The 9,746-nt window shown below is 47.9% G+C and overlaps 1 protein-coding gene across 2 annotated transcripts in view; it reads left to right on the top strand.

The window, feature by feature from the left end:
• Positions 1–3,942: 3,942 nt before the first annotated feature.
• Arf3 (ADP ribosylation factor 3) overlaps positions 3,943–9,746 on the top strand; it is a 32,129-nt gene continuing 26,325 nt past the window's right edge. Inside the window, exons 1-2 of one of the 2 annotated variants that reach the window (XM_041642674.1) lie at positions 3,943–4,154; positions 4,924–5,000. The gene's annotated coding sequence lies outside the window, so the exon portion shown is untranslated. The remainder of the gene's footprint in view (positions 4,155–4,923; positions 5,001–9,746) is intronic. The other variant, XM_041642673.1, reaches the window with a different exon arrangement.

The following is a 9,746-nucleotide window of genomic DNA, read 5'->3' as shown; positions in this document are numbered from 1 at the left end:
CCTTAGCTGTTCTGGAACTAGTTTTTGTAGACCAAACTGGCCTCAAATTCATAGAGACCTGCCTACCTCTGCCTCCCGAGTGCTGGGATTAAAGGCGTGCACCACCACCGCCTGGTTTGACTGGGAGACTCTCATACATTACAAATACAGTTGACAGTCTACAGATTATTGATCTACAGATTATTGCTGACTTTGAGGGAACACTAGGAGATTTCACCTCAGTGATGTTGTCCTCCTCCTCCTCTTCTTTTTTCTAAGACAGGCGACCTGTCTTTTATGTATTTCTGGCTGTTTTGTAGCTCGCTCTGTAGACCATAATGACCTCACATTCAAAGATCTGCCTGCCTCTGCCTCCTGAGTGCTGGGATTAAGGGTGTGCATCACCACTGGCTACTCTGGTGGTTCTTAATTGAAAATATCAAACAGAATCTTTAAGGGACTCTCAAGTTTCTCCCAGTAACTTTACAAGCCATGCCTCTCTTGTCTGCACAGCTTCAGCATCACTTTCTAAGTTCCCATAACAGGCTACTGAGCTCTCAGCAAGCAATGGCTTTTCCAGCCCAGAGTTCAAAAGCTACCACAAACAATCCTTCCCTGCAAACACACGGTCAGGCCTGTGACAGCAATTATCCCACTCATAGGTTAGGGTCTCTTTGATGTTACAAAACACTATGACCAGAAGCAACTCAAGGAGGAAAGAGTTTCATTTCATTTCACAGATTGCAGATTACATCACTGCATTGGAAGTCAGGGCAGGAACTGGGTAGGAACCTGGAGGCAGGAGCTAAAGCAGAGGCCATGAAGGAGTGCTGCATATAGGCTTGCTCCCCCTGGCCTTCTCAGTCTGATTTCGTTCTCTTCTTCCCTTTTCTTTTCTTTTCTTTTCCTTTCTTTCTTTCTTTCTTTCTTTTTTTGAGACAGGGTTTCTCTGCCCTGGCTGTCCTAGAACTCGCCTTGTAGACCAGGCTGGCCTTGAATTTACAAAGATCTGCCTGTCTTTGCCTCCTGAATGCTGGGATTAAAGGCATTCACCACCAATGCCTGGCCAGCCTGATTTCTTATACAACTGATAACTACCTGCTCAGGGGTGGTACCTCTCACAGTGAGCAAGGTTCTTTTGTATCAGTTATCAAAGAAAATATCCCACAGGTTTGCCTGATGTGGGATGTCTCTTTGTATGCTGTAAATATGTTTTATTACCATTAGTTAATAAAGAAGCTACTTTGGCCGGGCAGCGGTGGCACATGCCTTTAATCCCAGCACTTGGGAGGCAGAGGCAGGAGGATCTCTATGAGTTTGAGACCAACCTGGTCTACAAGAGCTGGTTCTAGGACAGGCTCCAAAGCTACAGAGAAACCCTGTCTCGAAAAAACAAACAAATAAAAAAAGAAGCTACTTTGGTCTATGGCAGAGCAGAATAGAGCCAGGCTGGAAATTCACGCAGTGAGGGAGAAAGAAGGCAGAGTTAGGGAGATGCCAGCAGCCACTGGAAAAGCAAGATGTGAGGTAACAAGCCAGGAGCCTCATGGTAAAATATAGAACAATAGAAATGGGTTAATTTAAGTTGTAAGAGCTAGTTAATAATAAGCCTGACCTAATAGGCCAAATAGTTTGTAATCAATATTAAGCCCCAGAGTGGTTAATCGGGAACTGGTGGGCGGGAGAGATACCTCCAGTTACGCTTGCCCACAGGCCAATCTGATGGAGTAATTTTCTCAATGGAGGGTCCCTCTTCCTGTGTGACTCTCTAGCCTGTGTCGAGTACACAGAACTAGCCAACACTGTAACTATATTTGGGGAGTCTTTTGCCTTTAAAAACCCAGAGTTTGGGCTAGGGAGATAGTTCAGCCATTAAAAGTGCTAGCAAGACAAGCCTGATGACCTGAGTTTGGCCCACGGAACCTGTGTAAAAAGCTCTTGCTTCTAGGGCTGGAGAGATGGCTCAGAGGTTAAGAGCACTGGCTGCTCTTCCAGAGGTCCTGAGTTCAATTCCCAGCAACCACATGGTGGCTCACAACCATCTGTAATGAGATCTGGTGCCCTCTTCTGGCGTGTGGGCATACATCAAGGCAGAATGTTGTATACATAATAAATAAATAAATCTTAAAAAAAAAAATTCTTGCTTCTAAAGTACCAGCTTCCCAGTACCCATGTGGGACAGCTCATAATTGCTTGTAAATCTAGGTCCAGGGAATCTTACAGTTGTCTTCCTGCAGCAAATCCTTGCACTTACAGGCACACACACACACACACAGAGACATCTGTGTATACATATAATTAAAAATAAATCCTTTATGCCCAGTGTTGCGCATGCCTTTAATCTCAGTGCTCAGGGGGGCGGGGCAAGGCAGATTCTCTGAGTTCAATGCCAGCCTGGCCTACAAAGGGAGTGACAGGCCAGGTGGAGCTGCATAGTGAGCCTGTCTCAAACAAAACAACAAAACCGACCAAACAACAACAAATATTTTTTAAAAAGCGGGATGCCTGTGGTGCATCTGTAGTCGCAGCATGCTGACAGCAAGACAGGGTGTGGAGTCAGGAGAACTGAGTGGAACTGGACGGGAGTGTGCACCACAGCAGCAGAAACCAGAGATCCTGCACCGACAAGGTAAAAGGCAACCAACTCCTGAAAGACGTGCTCGGACCTCCACGCTTTGCTATGGCGCACGTGCGCCCACAGTCTCTCACACAAGCACATTCACACTAAATTAATAAATGATAAAAACAACAACAAAACCATCCCAGAGCTTACTAGAGGAAAGAGACACAGCTGCAGTGAGTCTGGACAGGCCCCTCGTACACTTCATCTCTCACCTCCTTAAATTATGGGCCTCCTGGTTTCATATTTTATAATCAGGCTATTCTTTATTGTTTGCTTATTTATTTTTGTTTTAGACAGGTTTCCCTGGCTGTCCAGGAATGTGCTCTATAGACCAGGCTGACCTTGAACTCAGGGATCCACCGGCCTCTGCCTCCTGAGTGCTGGGAGCCAGGCGAGGGCCAGTCATGTTATTCTCCTTGAGGTAAACATATGTGAGAAGACAAACTGGTAGAAGAGGATCTGGTGGATGCATAAACCAGGGATGGACAGGATAGACACTGAGTGGCTGATTTCCTGCCTATTTCTTGGAAGAAGGTAAGAGCAATGATTTGGGATCAAACTCTAGGGAAGAACTGTGTTCCCTTATACTAACTACATGCATTTTAAAGAACGTGACGCTCATTGTTACTAGTGAGGACCCCTCTAGCGCAGCTTCTAATATAACTTCTAACTAGTCTCAGGCAGTGTCTCCATCACGCTAAAAAAAAAAAAAGTGAGTGTAAGAGAAGGAGGGAACGTGGGTGCTCCTTCCTTGCGGACTAAAAGCCATACTCATCTAGAGAGACTCCATCAGGTCCGCCTCTGAGTAATTACGTTTCTCTCCTTTGTCTTTCCAGTGCAACTTCCTAAACGACCCGGATTTCAGATGTTTCCTTCAGTATCTTAAATGCATCAATTTCTCTCCTCCTCCTTTATGAGAAAGGATCTCTTGATTCTGACCTCAGAGAAACTTAGGAATTAGTTGAGCGGCGCAGCAAGTGGGGTGCGTGTGGTTTACTAGAAATAAAGACTGGAGTTAAGGGAAGGTTACTGCAAAGGTTTTTGCTATCCATACTCCACTGTTGGTTCTGCTGAAGAAACCCCAGAGACTCCCTTGCCCAAGTCCAGTCTCCAGTGCAGCCAGAAAGTGGCCCTGGAGCTTGGGAGCCTCACCTCAGTCCCCACAGCCTCATCTCCACACTCTGCCTCCCGATCTTCCAGCCCCCACACAGGCCCCCGCCTAGACTCAACTTCAGCACCCGACCGCTTTTGCTGCAGCCGCTGCCATGGTGATGGGTCTCGCGAGAACTGCCGCTCGCTACCGCGCACTTCTCGCGCGATCGTGGAGGTGGGAAGTATCCCAGGCTGGGGGTGGGGTTCGCCGCACATCTCCTGTCGCCGTCGCGGCTTCCGGTGCTAGGTGGAGGGAAGGAAGGAGGGAGCCGGGGAGCGGGCCAGCGGACCAGCGTCGCCGCGGTCGGCTCGGGGAGAGGGAGGCAGCGGCCTGAGAGCCAGGCGGAACCTGCGGGGGCGGAGGTGGCGGTGGCAGCCGCGGCACCGGGAGCAGGATCAGGTTCGGAGCTGGAGAGGGAAGGCGGGTCCGGGCAGGGAAGAGGCTGGCTGGGTCAGGGTGGGGGCCGTGGAGCCCTAGGGCCCCTGCCGTGGTCCTGCCAGCACTGCCTGACGAGGTGCGGTGGACACTTCTCGCAGAGCTGGGGGCGGGGGCTTCCCAGCCCCACTCCTGCCCCCGCAGCTGAAGGACGCCGAGCCGGGGTGGGGGCTGGGGGCGCACGCAGATTTGTCCTCCGCCTCGCCCGAGGGGCGACCTGGGGCTGCAGAGGTGGAGTTTTCGAGGGTTGGGGTTGAGGGGAGCATGCTGGCCAGTGGGAGGTGATGCGGGGGCGGTGTGGCTGTTTGGATCTTTTCCTTCTGTTGAAGGGCTGTGAGGAATGCTGCCTTTTCTTCCCCCTCCTCTCCTCCCCGCCTGAGCTTTAGGGGGACCAAAGAAAAGCCTTGCTGTGATTATTCTCCCTCACCCATCGTGAGGCATGGGGACTGGGGTTTAGCATCAGGGCCTGCTGGTGGAGCACCGCTGCGCACTGTTCTCAGGGAGGTTGCTCTCAGCTTTGGGATGTTGGGAAGGGCAGGTTGGGAAGAGGGCAGCAGGTGGGGAGAGGGTGTAGAGGAGGCTGGAGAAGGGGGAGGGGGGGGATCCGAGCTAGCTTGGAGGAGAGAGGTGGGGCCTTCCACCCCCAGGCGTAGCGGGGGCGGTCTCACTGGAGGAGGGAGCATCTTGTCACTGGCCCTGAGTTTGTGTCTTCCAATCCGCTTTCTTTCTCTAGGAAGTACCAGGATTCCCGGAACAGAAAATGAAACCATTGCTCACGCCAATCCTTTGAAGGAAGGGGGAGGTGGGGAGGTAAAGTTCCCTATTAAAACCGGCCACTTGATTAGTTAAGTGGTAACTCTCTATTTTGGAGAGACTTGTTCCTTTTTGGGGTTCTATTTCTGCTGGTCTCTGGGTCAGGGGGATGTGGTGGAGGAGTGTGTGGCCAGGAGTGAGAAGAAAATAGTGAGGTCATTAGGATGTGGAGAAAGGTAATGTAAAACCTGTCTCAGCTGCTGTTGGGTTGGGTCACCCATGGTCTGCGGCATGAAAGTTTTATTGGGAGGAGATCTGCTGCAGGAGTCTGATTGCTTGACTCGTTGCAACAGGATAGAATCTAGTCTCTGCATACCTCCATCTCTGTCCCCAGTCAGGTAGATGGAGACTGACTTTGCTGCCATTTTGTCTTCAGCCTGTTTTGGGGTAGTCTCCCCCTGTCTGGACAGGCAGTGGTGTTCTGCGTATGGGCCCTGAGTTTGAATAAATTGTTAAAGCTAATTTTAAGAAAGGCTCGATCGGCTTAGGTTCGTCTTTGCACTGTGTGAATCACCGACCTTGGATGCAGCTGGAAAAGGAAGGTTCCCGTGTGTCACCTATTCAGTCTCCTGCGGTCTTGCCAGTTTTCCTTTGCTGCCCCCCCCCCCCCCTTTTGAGACAGGTTTCTCTGGGTAGTCCCCTTGCTGGCCTCAAGACTCATAGCTGCAGCCGGGCGGTGGTGGCGCACGCCTTTAATCCCAGCACTCGGGAGGCAGAGGCAGGCGGATCTCTGTGAGTTCGAGACCAGCCTGGTCTACAAGAGCTAGTTCCAGGACAGGCTCCAAAACCACAGAGAAACCCTGTCTCGAAAAACCAAAAAAAAAAAAAAAAAAAAAAAAAGACTCATAGCTGCCTACCTCTGTCTCAGGAATGCTGAGGTTACAGTGTGAACCCCCACATCAAACTCTTACTTCCTTTTTTGAGACGTGCACATAGGCTAGGAGTGTATAGACATAGGCAAGGTTTCTAGCTGTAGTTGAAGGAAAAGGGAAGGGAGGCCAGGTGTGGCGATGGAGACCTGTAATCTTGGCACTAGGAAAATGCAGCGGGAGGATGGAGGTGTCTGTCAGCCTGGGTTACATAGCAAGACTATGATCAGCAAAACAAAACGTGACATATTTGGAGATAGTCTTGTCAGGTCTTAAGGGTGACACTGTAGTGTGTTCATCACTCCCTTTACAGTATTTATGATGAGAGAAAATGGGTTAAAGGACAGAGGCCATCTCTGTTGACTAGAAGGAGGAACTTCTTCAAAAGCAGGTTTGTTAAAGCCAAGGTAACTGAGAAAAAGTGACTCTGCTTCCTCCTATGACTTTGGAAATAGATACAAGATGCTTGAGAGTCAGAACGTACCGTTGTGGTGAGAGGTGTTTTTGGAGACAGAATGATGCAGAAGTTAAAGGTGGTCTCTAGGATCACACAGTGGGTGGGAGTGGGTTATCTCCTCTCCAGCTCTTTTATTGTATGCAATTGGTAAAATTGCTTTTTCTCAGTTTCATCTCCCTGTGTGTAAAGAGGTAACGGTTGTGGTGAGGATTAAATGAGATCAGAGTACTGAGTGTTGTGTGAGACCTGCACCAACACGTGTTACTGCTATTAATAACCCGCCATGGTGATAGCGATGACATGAACACTCAGGGCTGCCTTAAATGAGAGAAGGTTCACAAAAGAGCAGCTTGGTGCCTGTGAGGAGGGACAGTTGTTCAGGGACTCTATACAGTGTCTTACAAGTCATTACATTCTGTTTTTCAATATCAGCTTGTAGAGGGACAGTTGTTACAGTAACTATACAGTATCTTACAAGTGGCGACATTCCCTTTTTCAGTATCAACTTGTAGAGGCAGTTCTTGCTGCTTAAGCAGGAGGTGAGGCTGGATCAGGATGGGGCCCAGAACATTCATCATGATTGTATCATGTCTATGGGTGATTGTTAGAAAAGTCACTGTAGGCTTGGTGAGGTGTGAGGTGGTTCAGTGAGTTCCACTCTTGCTGTTAAGCTTGAAGACTTGAGTTTGATTCCCAGCTCCTACCTAGCCCCCATGGTGGAAGGAGAGAACTGATTCTTTGATTCTTTTTTTTTTTGTTGTTGTTGTTGTTTTTTTTTTGTTGTTTTTCGAAACAGGGTTTCTCTGTAGCTTTAGAGCCTGTCCTGGAACGCACTCTGTAGACCAGGCTGGCCTTGAACTCAAAGAAATATGCCCACCTCTTGCTGGGATTAAAGGCATGCACCACCTCTGCCCAGCAGAGAACTGATTTTTTTAAATACATGTTTTTATTGATATTTATTGAGCTCTACATTTTTCTCTGTTCCCCTCCTTGCCTCTCCCCTCCCCTCTTCAATCCTTCCCCAAGGTTCCCATGATCCCAATTTACTCAGGAGATCTTGTCTTTTTCTACTTTCTACTTCCCATGTAGATTGTATCTATGTAAGTCTCTCTTAGTGTCTGCATTGTTGTTTAAGTTCTCTGGGATTGTGGTTTGTAGGCTGGCTTTCTTTGCTTTATGTTTAAAAACCACCTATGAGTGAGTACATGTGATAATTGTCTTTCTGTGTCTGGGTTACCTCTCTCAAAGTAATGTTTTCTAGTGTCATCCAGTTTCCTGCAAAATTCAAGCTGTCATTATTTTTTTCTGCTGTGTAGTACTCCATTGTGTAAATGTACCACTTTTTTTTTTAATCCATTCTTCGATTGAGGGGCATTTAGGTTGTTTCCAGGTTCTGGCTATGACAAACAGTGCTTCTCTGAATATAGTTGAGCACATGTTCTTGTGGTACGATTGAGCATCCTTTGGATATATACCCAAAAGTGGTATTATTGGGTCTTGAGGAAGGTTTTTTCCTAATTTTCTGAGAAATCGCCACACTGACATTCAAAGGGGTTGTACCAGCTTGCTTTCCCACCAGCAATGCAGAAGTGTTCCTTTTTCCCCACAACCTCTCCAGCATAAGTTGTCATCAGTGTTTTTGATTTTGGCCATTCTTACAGGTGTAAGATGGAATCTCAGAGTTGTTTTGATTTGCATTTCTCTGATGACTAAGGATGTTGAGCATTTCCTTAAGTGTCTTTGAGCCATTTTAGATTCCTCTGTTGAGAGCTGAGAAATGATTCTTACAGCCACTTTCTGGCCTCCAGACAAAAATGATGTACAAAGAATTTAAAAAAAAAAAAAAAAAAAAAAAAAGAAGTCTCTCGGCACTCTATAGCTGGATGTGATAAATAAGGCATAGATGTAATCCCAGCACTTGGGAGGCAAAGGTAGGTGGATCTCTGGGCATTTGAGGCCAGCTTAGTCTCCAGAGTGAGTTTCAGGACACCCAGGGCTGTTACACAGAGAAGCTTTGTCAGACAGGCAGTGGTGGCCTGTGCCTTTAATCCCAGCACTTGGGAGGCAGAGGCGGGAGGAACTCTGTGAGTTCAAGGCCAGCCTGGTCTACAAGAGCTAGTTCCAGGACAGCTAGGGCTGTTATGTAGAGAAACAAACAAACAAAAAAAAAAAAAGGAGGAAAATGGGTGGCCCCAGAGGAGTTGGCCCAGTGGTTAGAACTGGCTTGTTGCTTGTTTGGAGGATTGAAGTTCAGTTCCCAGCACCCACATCAGGAACTCACAGCACCTGTAGCCTCAGTTCCAGGAGACCCAACAATCTCTTCTGGCCTCCTGGGCACTGCACACACACACACACACACACACACACACACAATTTCATTCAAAAACAAAAGGGTGAGCTGGGCGATGGTGGCGCACGCCTTTAGTCCCAGCACTCAGGAGGCAGAGGCAGGCAGATCTCTGAGTTCGAGGCCAGCCTGGTCTACAAGAGCCAGTGCCAGGACAGGCTCCAAAGGTTTCTTGAAAAGCCAAATAAATAAAAAATAACGTAATTTTTTTTTTTAAAAGAAAAGGATGGGGTCAAAGAGATGGCTTATAAGAGCACTCGCTCTCGTAGAAGGATCCAGGTTTGGTTCCCAGCACCTGTATCTCTTTAACTTCAGTTCCAGGGTGACTGATGTCTTCTGCCTCTGTTGGCACCAGGCGGGCACATGGTTCTTGTATGTTCATTCAAAACATGAATACACATGAAATAAAATGAATAAATCTTTTAGTGGTAGGATTACAGATTTAGCTCAGTTGGCTGAGTCTTCCTTGACACACGTGAGCCTCATGTTCTGGCTCTGGGCTGAGTATAGTGCCCCACACCTTTGAGAGGTCAGCAGGAGGATCAGAAGTTAAAGATTGGGCTGGAAAGATGGCTTAGTGGTTAAGAGTATAGGCTCTTCTTCCGGAGGACCTGGGTTTGCTGTCCAGCATCCACATGGCAGCTCAAAACCATTTGACTCCAGTCCTAGGCCATCTGATAACCTCTGGCTTCTGCAGGCACCCAGCATAGCTGGCACACAGACATACGTGCAAGCATACAATAAATATATTTTTTAACAACTTCAGGGTCATTCTCAGCTACACATTACATTTGAGGCCAGCCTGAGATAAATGAAATGAGGCCCTGTTTAACAAAACAAAAAAAATCTGATTGGGAAGTAATGGCACATGCCTTTAATCCCAGCACTTGGGAGGTAGATCTTAGTGAGTTCGAGGCCAGCCTGGTCTACAAAGTGAATTTCAGGACAACCAGGACTGTTGGACAAAGAAACCCTGTCTCAAAAAACCAAAACAAGGGCTGGAGAGATGACTCAGAGGTTAAGAGCACTGGCTGTTCTTCTAGAGGTCCTGAGTTCAATTCCCAGCAACC

Source organism: Microtus oregoni, unplaced genomic scaffold (genome assembly GCF_018167655.1).
Source record: "Microtus oregoni isolate MIOR12 unplaced genomic scaffold, Mior012 000077F_ref0000221, whole genome shotgun sequence".
In the NCBI taxonomy this organism is placed as follows: domain Eukaryota; kingdom Metazoa; phylum Chordata; class Mammalia; order Rodentia; family Cricetidae; genus Microtus; species Microtus oregoni.
The sequence above is the reverse complement of the archived record's forward strand: the minus strand, read 5'-3'. Positions and strand labels throughout refer to the sequence as shown.